Here is a 12,007-nt window from a genome sequence, read left to right as displayed (position 1 = left end):
ATTAAGACAAAGTGCAGCGTACAAGTGGATCTGTACCAAATACCTATATCCTTAATGTAGTGCATGTTGAGTAGCCTTTCTCCATAGACTTCATGCTTACAAATGAGCATTTCTAGAGAGGAAGGATATGTTTTATGTCAGGAATGCAATATGTAAGAAAGCTTTCATTTACCAATGGAAGTTTCTAAACCTGTAGCATCCACATATTCTTGGGAATAGAGTAAGCTGGCATGTCTCTTGCTGTCTCTTAAATATAATATGTGAATATATTTACACTTGCATTAGAATGGCCAACGGTATTGGCCTACAGACCTTTTCCCTTTTCATCACTATTCCTTTTCTGGCCTATGAATCTGTTAGAATATATTCTCAGTATTACATATTTGGGCCCAAATGTTGGCTGTATGTTTAAAAATATCAACCAAAAAGTAATGATTGACAATGGAATGGTTAGGTCATCCATCATTTTTAGAAAAAAAAATCTACTGTAGAAAAAGAGTACTTAGGAATGAACCACAACTGATTGGTTTTACATCGCATTTGCAGAACTATAGTTTCCCCAAATTTTGGAGCTTCAACAATGGTGTAGAATGTGTTTCCAATGAAACTAGTAGAATATGTTTTCCAGTTTCATTGAAAAAATGTTCAGCTAAATTGGATTTTCAATTTCTTTTCACAGACATTTTCAGTCTGCATACTACACATTTCTAGTTGTATTTGGTGGGGGGGGGAAATATGTATCAATTTTATGTACTCATTGCCATCTTATAATTATTGCTACATTTTGTAAGAAAGGACATGCTTTAAGTTGAAGATAGCTCTGGAAAGGGCTAATACACACACACACACAATTTATTAAAATATTTTTTTAAAAAAGCAAATACCAACTAATATAAAGAGAGAAAAAGAAAAGAAAAACCAAATTGAAGAGTAAGATAAAAATGCAAGAAAGCAAAAAAGAAAGAAAGAAAGAAAAAGGTACAAAGAAGTAGCTTCTAGTCTTCTTTACAACAATTTTAAATACAATCATACATTTACCTCTTACTCAAGGATTACAACACAACTCTCTTTCTATAATCTATTCTATTTAATCAAAACAATAAACCATAGGTTCATTTTTTGGGTTCCATAGAAAAAGTCTATAAAGGAGTTTCTAGATAGTATTAAATGTAGATTTACATTTTCTCTGATCAAAGAAGTCAATTTAGCCATTTCAACAAATTCTGTCATCCCCACCAGTTATTCCTCCATTGTGTATAGTGTCAAATCTTTCTATCTTTGTGCATGCAATTATCCTGCTGCAGTTATCATGTATAAAACCAAAGTTCTGTTACTTTTTTCCAACTGTTTTTTGATCAATGCCCAAAAGAAATATCTCTGATTTCAATTGTGCATTAATCTTTAAAATGTTCTGACTCAGTATATATATTTGAATTCAGACTATTCTAGCTTTTTTACACATTCACCAAACATGATAAAATGTCCCTTGTTGTTCACATTTCCAACATAAATGTGAAGTGCCTTTATACATTCTAGACAATTTCTCTGGAGACATATACCATGGCACATCATTTTATAAAAGTTTAAAATTATAACTTAATGTAAATCAATCCTTCCAACCACATATTTTCCCATTGTCCTATGTGTATATTATAAATGAAAATTTATCATCCATTATTTTACTTCTATTGGTTCAAATTTCAATAAAAGTTTCTACATTGTAGATTGTACATTACATGTTTATCATTTATACACAATTCTATTTCAAATTCAGTCTTGCAATGTTCAAAACCATGCATTCTTTTGTCTACCTTAAATCGTTCTAGTAATTGTAAATAAGAGAACCATTGACAGCTGTATCCCTCTGCCACTAGTCTCCTTTTGATTTTATTTTACATTCTCCTTGACAAAATTTTAACATCTCATCATAAGTTAACCATTTCTGTTTGTCTATTGTTTCTTGTCTATTAAATGCTTCTTATGCTGAAATCCACAAATGTATTCTTGGGCACAACCTGGGTTTGTGCCCAAAATTCTGTATTCTCAATATGGCGTGTCTAACACAATGTTTTTAAAATTCCACATTAACCTTGACTTTATCATACCACAAATACCACAATATTCATGTCTCCCCATCTCAGGTTGGGTCCTTCTAACTCCAAAAACCCTCTGTTTCTCAGCAACATCTATTCTTTCATCCAAACCAAAGAAAAAGCTGCAAAATACAATTTCAAGTTAGGTACACCCAATCCTCCCTTTCCTTTGCATCTTGTAAAACTTTATATTTAAGGCATAGTTTTGTTTTTTTAAAAACCTGGCCACATAAATTTAGATATATCCTTCTGCCACTTGTTTAAATGGTGCCAAATGAGTTGTCAAAACAGGCATTGCCTGGAACAGAAACATTGATAGCTCTGGAACGAAATTTACACCAACTGAGCCCAGTGCTTTATGCTACTTATTAATTTCACCTCCTGGAAGCTTATCATCCTTCCTTTTCTTTTTCTGTGTAAAGTTCAATCCATACATGGCTGTAGGAACTTTCTTGCTGCATTTACACTGGGAAATTCTGAAAGGAAGTTATAAACCATCATGTAAAACTAGTTCCTATGCATGAAGATATAGGTCAGCAATGATTCTATTGTTCATATAACTGCACATCGTCAATGTGTGTCAGCACTACAAACAGGAAAGTGATCTTTCATGTCATGATGTGGACATATTCATAGCTTTATGTAGATTTATGTCACCTAACAGCAGAATATGAATTCACTGACTCCTATATACATTTATGTCTTACTTTAGGACACCAAAACAGACTACATTTAATTTCTTTATGTTCGAATTTGAACATATTAATATGTATAGTTGAGGAAGGTTATTTTGAAGAAGCTGGCAAGAACAGAAAATAAATGGGAAGGATTGCACCTCCTTTAGTATTGTGCAACAGTACCTGGATATGCACATGTGGAGACAGTCACAAGAAACTTAGAAAGCAGCTATGCAAGCCTAGTAAAGACATAGCTGGTTTATGGGGAATATATCATACATGTCTCACAGGAAACACTTCTTCTAAAGTATTTTAATAGCTCTTATATATTGTTAAACATTGAAAATAACGAACTGGTTAACTAGAATAAGGGCTGATTCATTCAGCACCCTGGACAGATCCCAAGACGTGTCAACATGTTTGTGTATGTCTCTGGACCCAAATGGCCCCTTATTTTTTCTAAAGTTAATTGATCTCTCAGATCCCCTTATTAAATAGTGGAAACATGTGCAAGATGAATGTTTTTGCCTGGAACCTAGCATTCTATTCCTTTTCCTTAACTCTCTGTGGGTACTGAAAGATCAAAATCTTTAACAACAAGATGGATATCCCAAAGGTGCTTTTTCAAGAGGCAACTGGACTTTCTGGTTTTTTTTCTTTGAAGATGTTTTGCTTCTCATCCAAGAACAATGACATGATATAGTGCCAGAGTAAAGGCCCTCGGGTTGTTAGATACTTTGAATTTAGTTAAGTATGTCATAGGGTTTGCAGAAGGGTGGGTTCACTGGCAATAAAGGTTGGGGATCTAGCTAATTCAATATTCCTCTGTGTCTGCTATGTATTGTTTAATGGGTGCTTTGGCCTGATCATATACCATGCTGAAATAAAAGACCTGGAGAAAAACTCAAGTTTGAGATTTTTAGTTGTCACAGTTTTTCCCCACGTGGACTGAAAATCATCCCTCATAGCTGGTGGCTCAAGGCCAAGGGGAAAGAAGGGTAGTCTGAGCCAGTAGTTGAGCAGTGCCAATCTTAGATGTTTAGACTGAAAAAGTTCTAATGGTGCAAAATTGGATAAAGGTCCCAGCTGGGCATCGTAAACTGGCTTGGCTTCAAATAATTTGAGTGCTGCAGGAATATAGTAGCCACATCTTGTCTTGAAGAATTTAAGGATGGCAGATTAGCTTTTTTGTATATTTTCAGTCACCCAGTCCCCATGGGGTTTTCTACTGTTGACAGAATGTAGGACTCCTCCCAGATACTTGAAACAAGATTCCTGCTCAATCTTGTGGTCATCTATCACCCAGTAGTAGTTTTGGGGCCTTTTGGCAAGTGCCGTGATTTTGATTTTCTGATAATTGAGTTCTAGCTGAGCTTCCTTACAATACAGTGTTGGTATTCTCAGCGTTCTTTTGAGGCCAATACATGTTAATTGTCAGTTTTATCTCCTAAAACTTATGAGAGTCTTATTAATGAATCATTTTGTCTCTTTTACAATATTTTAACCAAGGCTGCAACTTCTATTCAACTTTCCCGTGTTCCTTTCATTGAGTCTTTCTTTTTCTTACCAGAACATAACTATATAAGGTCTTTTGACTGAGAATGAATGTGCCCTTCCCTCTCTCTAAATCTGTAAAAGATAACACACGGAGGAAAGGGAAAGATAGCTGCAAGGGAAGAGTAAAAGCAGATGATCTGGAACTGTAATTCTAATGTCAGGAAAACAGAGGCTGATCGGAAGTTGGTAAATGTTGTTAAGAATAACAAAATGCCTTATTTAGATATATTAAATAGAAAAGCAAAAGTAAAGACTGAGTAAATGCAGTATGCTCCGCCCTGTAATTGAGTAGACCAGGTTGCCCTGATAAAAAACACAGATTGAATGTGCCTTTTTGTTTAGTGAAGATGGCAAAATGCTAAGAGGTAATCAAGAAAAGGCAGCGCTAATCAATTCTTAGGTTAGTGTTTTCTAACAAAAACATGCTTTGCTTGAAAATTTGTGATGAGCACCATTTATTATAGCTATGGTTCTTTTGGAGCTGATATTGTACATTGATATAAAAAGTCATCCTTCCCCAGGTTTTTACTCAATCGTTTTTAAAAGGATTGGCTAAACAGTTATTTTCAGCTTATCTAGAGATGTGGCCAATAGTATTTGTACCACCAACCCTGAGAGAATAATTTGGGATCTGATTAGATTTATCAACTAATTGGAACTCTTTGTGGCATAATATTAAGTCAGCAAAAAATTGCTTTTTAAAAGTGGAAAATTGTTCCAGCTGAAAAAAAATCAAAAACTTTGAAAAACTATTACATTTAAAAGATACATTCAAATTTAGTTACAATTTATTAATTATGTTAATATTGTTTTCCTAAGTAATCATCTTTGTTCAGGTATTCAGGAAATAATATTTAATAAGCATGTTTGAAATGTTTTTATTTCTCCTTAATATCATATACGTTACATGTTTTTGTGTGCAGAACTTCCAATTTATGTTTTAATCATTTGTTTCCCCCTCTGACTTTTTTATTTTTAATTCAGAAAATTAAAAAGGCATTTAAAAATAAAGTGTTCAAAGTTTAAAAATTTCAACTGCATTATAAGATTAGGAAATGTACTTATATAAAAATTTGAAAATATTATCCAGTGACAATCTGGACAAAGGACAACGCCTGAAGATTATCTTAATGCAAACAAATGATATGATGATATGTCAAATGAGCTGGAAAAAGTTCTTAGTTTAGAAAAAAAGTGAAAATTATTTCTCAGACTCAACCTCCTCTCTCAAATCTTATGGAATCAAAGGAAAATACCACACAGTGTGTAACACCGTATTTTAAACCTAAAGGCTCTTAATCAAGCATTCATTAAAGGCCATCTTAGAATCTCTGCTCTAAGACTCTGATGCATCTTCTCACATGTAGGTCATTTGATTTACCTTGTACCTTGTTATAGGAACAAAGGCAATACTTTTCAAATATGAATCATTTTGTTGTGAATTTTACTTCAACCTCTCTTTTAAAATGGCCTTTCTTCAGTTCTTGAATCAAACTGTTATTCATGTCTAGTCTAAGAAATAAGAGTAACTGGTACCATCCAGAACAATCTTTGGCCATGCTGAGTAGAGCTGGAGTGAAAGTTTAAGAATACCTCTTAACTAAACTAGTGCTTAACTAAAGTACTAAAAAGAAAAGGCATTTATTATAAAGAACCACAATTTATATTAAAACACTCCTTTAATAAATGGTGTGTGTTTATTCTTCTGTGTGCTTTAACTCGCCTAGTACAGAGAAGAAGTCACAAAGAGAATAATGTTTTCCTTGTGAGGCTCCTCTCTCTTTCTAATTTACACGTGGAGTCCTCCAGCAGCATCAAGTTGACAATTCCCCAGATCTCCAATAAACATTGTAGAGATTGCTGGTTAGGAAAAGTGGAAGCTGTAGCCTGAACACATACAGAGAACACTAGATCACCTCTCAGAAATATAAATCTAAGAAAATGAAAGAGATTCACCTTCAGGTACAAAATACTTCATGTTTATCTTGGGCTTCAGATTGTAAGAAATAGGACCTTTTTAAAGTGATACAACTTTATTGAGGAATGTCAGTGCCAATAAAACACTTCAAACGTTATTTTTCTGTTGTATACTAGCCAGAATTCTTTGGAATAGGGCCAGATTATAAATACTGCAAATAATGAACATCCACAGGGCCAGTAATATGATTTTTGTATCTTGTAGTTTTATTCTCAAAAAGTGCTAGCATGTGTCCCATTCTTAATTATTTTAAAGTTTGCAATCTTAACAAGGAACTTGCATTTGAATTAGCATGCTTAATATCATTTATATCTTATCTATCTAGTCTTTTGCAACGTTATCCATGTTCATGACCTGTCTCAGACTTCTACACATAACATTGGAAGTTTGAATCTAAAAGGTGCTTCTATGAGAGGTCCTTGGTGCTCTCTAAGCTTGGTTGTTTTCTTACAGACGTTTTATTACCCAACCTAGGTAACATCATCAGTGCTAGTAAGGTGTAGGGTTTGCTCTCGGTTTATATTCTAGTGGCTTGCCTTGTCACTGTTGGTGAAAGTGATCTTGGAGATTCTTTGGTTGGGCTGTTAACTGTTGGCTTGCTTGGCGGTTTCTTGTCTCGTTTACTTCTTGATTGTTGGTCTGATGTTAACGTTGGAGTTAATCTATGCTCATGTATATGAGAGCAAACCCTATCCCTTACTAGTCTAATTATGTTACCTAGTTTGGGCAATGAAACATCTGCAAGAACCAAGCTCATAGAGCACCAAGGATCCCTCATTTCAACCCTGAGCTGCAAATATTCTCCTTTATTGAGACATCTACATATGCTTCCTTGATCACAGGTTGGAAGCTCACACAATTAGAATCTTTATCTTGTTTTTTGTATTCAAGGAAATGTATAGAGGAGCATGTTCAGACGATACCTTAGGAAAGAAAAGTGGCAGAGATAGGGATGTCTGGATATCTCCCTAAGGTTTTTTTTATGTTTGCTGTCTTTTTGCAATGTATAAGAACAGTGTTCTGTCTATTTCTATCTTTCTTTAATCTATTATTTTTTTAACTGTATGGAGATGGCAAAAGTTTAAGAAAATGATTATTTTATACTTACTAAGTTTAAGACCATCATAATCTCTCTGTATAGAAAAATATTTATGTCCTCAACACATGCAGCGGGATTAATCAGAACCAATATTGCCATTCTGTTAGTTATTATTCATTTTCCTCTTCATAACATTTAAAATATAATTGTTTGTTGAACTGTCATGCTGTTCTGTTTTAAATATACTTTTCACATTTTCCTTAACACATTTTACAGCTTCCCTTACTGGTGTGGGCCACCTGCTTATCTGAAAATATCTTAGCAGGTTGTCATGAGTAACAAGATTGTCTTATCAGAAGGTGATGGAAGGATGATCCATATGAGAAGTTATATAATATACCATGAAAGAAATCTATTCTGATTTTCTGTCCTGTTGCATCAGATACTTCATTTGCAGATGACTTCTTGATGTGGAAATAACATGGCTAAAAAGAGATAATTTTTGAATCCAAATTCTGCCAGATGTTAGATTCATTGAAATAATCAGTTTTCACTAATTTAAACCCCATTCATTTTGGTACTTCTTCCTTTTTGTCAGTGAATTTTTGGTCTATAGAATAATTTCCTCCTCCTCCTCCTCCTCCTCCTCCTCCTCCTCCTCCTCCTCCTCCTCCTCCTCCTCCTCCTCCTCCTCCTCCTCCTCCTCCTGAGCATTTGCTACCACATTGTTTTAGCCCTATTGGGATTACCAGTGTTTTGAGGAATCTGTTCCCTTCTATCTTCTTCATGCTTTGCTAGTTCCAGACAAGACTAAAAAAATCATCCTGCTTGATTCCCCTCCCCCCATGCTTCTCTAAATATCATGTACTTTCCCTTCCTAGTGTCATAAATCAAACTGATAGGGCTGCCACACTGAAACATACTGCACTCAGGAAAGGAAGCCAAAATTGCCCTAAAGAACTATCTTGAAAGCAGGCAGGAAAAAAAAATGGATTTTTAAGACTGGCCTCCCAGAATGAGGCAGCTGACACATGGATGGGATATAGTGCCAGGGTAAATTCCCCTCCCTGCCAGCACTAGTTGTGTTTATTGCTATAACAGTGGCTTTGTGGGGTAGTATAAAATTATGCCTGTTGTCCATTGGGGCGGGGGGAACTCACTTGGAAAATATACAATTTGTTTTCAGCTGTTTGAGTAAATTTCCTCTAAGAAAAGTAGAAATTGAGCACATTTAATACTTAGACGATTGAGTCTTCATCTGTTTCAAAACCCACAACTTTTATGCATGTTTACCAATTGCTTTTAAGATGTTGGAAAGTGAAATATATGCTTCAGTTAAATACACAAGAATAAAAACTCTTTTGATAGAAAGTTAACAAAAGGAAGGGGCTTTGTTTTGCATTTAATCATAACGGAAACTGGGTTGTCTTTGAGGGATTAGCAATCAAAAGAACTGACAGAATATTAAAAAGGCATCCTGGGTTCTTTTGGCAAATGGCCTTTTTTGTGAAGTATCATATGAGGACAACACAAGGCATGATGAATTCAGAATTTGTCAACAGTTTCAAAGAGAATGAAGATTCAATTTCCTTCCAGATAAATTTCAATTGAATTTTATGGGAATAGGAGTTTCAGGCTAAAGTTCTTTAAGCTTGTTTGATAAGTAATAATCTGAAGGCAAGTACTCGACTTTTAAAAGAAATTTAGTAGAATTTGAGCCCTAGAAAGACCAGTGTTTTAAGGATTTATATGATTCAAGTTGTAACAGTTTACCCATTTATTTGGGAGTGCGTAAGTCTTATTAAACTCATTGAGGCTACTTGAAAGTAGACCTGTATATGGGTTACACTGTCAGAGATCTTTTGGTATAGCTTTGCAACATTTTCCTATTTAATGGTACAATGAATTATATTGAATATATTTGTAATCCCATAACATTACTTTATAGCAAACAAAACTCTATGTCTAATGGTAAAGTACTGGATCCCCCACACCTGTGCTCACAGTCTTTATGGGTTAATCAGCGTGAGAGGGAGGGAAGGAGAGAAAGAGGGAGAGAGGGAGGGGAGGGGAGAGAGGGAGAGAGAGAGATAGTATAATGTAAGGGAGACCTAAAATGAAGTCCATCCTCCCCAACTGGGTGATTTTGAATCACTTGTCTTTTTTGCCCCAGACTGTTTCATTGAGGGGAAATTGAAAAAGGGAATGGCAGAATATAAATTAACAAATTTAAGGTGTTTGGCCTAGGTTGACTGATATTCTCATCTGGAGGAGTGCAATCAATTGGAGATCTGACTGCCAATTAATGGTTGTTCTATGTGTTTTAGCTGGTATTATTTTATTTTTCTATTTTTCTTCTTTGGTTTAATGTACATCACCAGAATCACATTGTTCAAGTTGGGTGGCCATATGAATTCTATAAACCAGGGCTCCCGAATCCCCAGTCCATGGATTGGCAAAGGTCTGTGGCTTGCCAGCAACCGGGCCATGCAAACTAGTGAAGCCCCATCCATGGTATACAGGCAGAATGCAAAACCACGTCCCCTCTGTCCGCGGAAAAAGCATTCTCCATGGAACTGGTCCCTGGTGCCCAAAAGTTTTGTTATAAACAAAGAAACAAATATGCATTTATTAATACTTATAATTTTTATGTGAGTGTGTCTAAAGCTTATACATATCCAAGATCCATTGGGCTTCTTCCAAGTATGAGATGGAAACATTTTTTGATTATAATATATAGGACAGGGCAGTCATATGAAGAAGTTGACAGTCTTTGGGTGGGTAGGAGTATGACATGGAATATGTTATGGAATATGAACCAGTCTTATTTCCACTCCTTCGTAGTACCATAGTTCCTTTTTTTCGTGTCTTCTTATCTTTTGAGGGGAAGAATAATTGCATGTCTCCTTTCTCTTTATTCCTGCTATACTAACTAAATAATTCCCACACGTTATCATTTTGTGCTAACGGATCCCTGATAAGTACTGTGCAGAAAAATTATATCTACTTATGATTTTTGTTGAAGCAATTGGCCCCAGTCTGCTTCTGTCAATTGTAGAAGTATTATATAAATTAGGCAACAACTGGTTGCTGCTCCATTCTTTCCCTCCCTAATGCTTTGCTCAAACTTGCACTCGCATGCATCATTAAACAAAGTCAATTCCCTCCCCTTCTCATTCATCTCAACCTCAAGCACAGAAGACCGGCAATAGTGCTTAGTTTTTCCCACAATATCTAATGGAGCTGCACCCCCCCTAGCAAGAGAATAAAGTACAATTACTCCAAGTTCCACAGAACACTGGCTTGTCGTGAATTATCCTTCTGCAAAAAGCAGTGTAGGAGGCACACTGTTTGGCTTGCCAGGAGCAGGTGGGCATATGTAGCACCAGGAACCTGTGTGATGCTTCTCAGGAAGAAAACAAAGAAAACCTGCAAAAAAAATTATAGTCCATTTGCACAAACCAGATGGATCTGCTAGGTAATACTCATGGTCCCATTACATATGGCAGGGGTCAACCCCCGGTCCATGGACCGGCACTGGTCCAGGGCATGTCAGAAACCGGGCTGTGCAAACAAGAAGGATGCAGGCTGCATGTGAAACCACGCACCCTCTGGTCCGCAGAAAACCTCTCTCCACAGATCGGGTCCCTGGTGCCCCAAAGGTTGGGGGCTGATGACATATGGGATATCACTCATATTTAATTGTCTCAAAGGGCCCCAGGCTATTTTTTTTTATAACATTGAGTCTTATGACAGATAATCTTCTTTCATCTTCTTTCAAGTTGATCAGTTTCTTTCCACAGACTAGAACAACGCAAGTCAAACTTAATGGCAGCAAGAATTCTTGATTTTTGTTTACAATTTTGATCAATTTATTATTTTTCTGTAGTCTGTGTTCATAAAAAAAATACTGATATTTGTTTACAATTTTGATCAATTTATTATTTTTCTGTAGTCTGTGTTCATAAAAAAAATACTGATTTAAGTTTAGTGCTACACCATACAGTATTGATCAGTTAATTGTTGAGCTACTGAGTAAACCAAAGAACTTTTATCATTTGGGGACTATTGGTGATTCTTTTAATCCTGATTAAGGCTAAGCCACATTTAGCATAGCCTGCATATAGTATATCCTTCATTGGTGGGAAAATGCTTTAAAATACTCTCTGTGTGAAAAAAAAAATGCTGCCTCTTGTAATGTTTTCATTATTGATGCTCCTATTAATGCAAGATCCAAGCAATATCTAAGCAATCCTCAGATATATTTATGCTTGTGTGTGCATAAAGAGAGGGTCTAGCCCAATCACTTGGCCCTCTGTATATTTTCAAGTCAACAATACCGTGAAACAGTTTTGCAACTGTGATAGCTTGAAGAAGCATCAGAGGAATATTCTCCTGCTGTTTATATCATCCCCACAATTTCCTGCTATTTTATGAGTGCAGAATCTTTACAACAGAGATAATAGAGAAACAGAAAGCGCTCAGCTTGACTTCTGAGACTTTGAGTTAGTTTTCAGGATAGTCACTTAGATAATTTATCATAATTCATATGATAAAACAAAAATTCAACAACTTCCTAATGTGGTTGTTTATAGTACATTTTTCTAACTTTATTTCCATATAAAAATTCTGGGCCTAAAGAACAAGCCTTGGATTTTACAAA

General features: G+C 35.5%; 1 protein-coding gene across 1 annotated transcript in view; it reads left to right on the top strand.

Moving 5' to 3' along the window:
- The window catches only part of RAPGEF4 (Rap guanine nucleotide exchange factor 4), a 186,629-nt gene that overhangs the window by 76,219 nt on the left and 98,403 nt on the right, over window positions 1–12,007 (top strand). The window lies entirely within an intron of this gene.

This window comes from Notechis scutatus, chromosome 1 (assembly GCF_049901735.1).
Source record: "Notechis scutatus isolate UNSWTSFEM ecotype Mainland chromosome 1, rNotScu1.2, whole genome shotgun sequence".
NCBI lineage: Eukaryota > Metazoa > Chordata > Lepidosauria > Squamata > Elapidae > Notechis > Notechis scutatus.
Note: the sequence above shows the minus strand (reverse complement) of the source record. Positions and strands in the feature narration are given on the sequence as shown.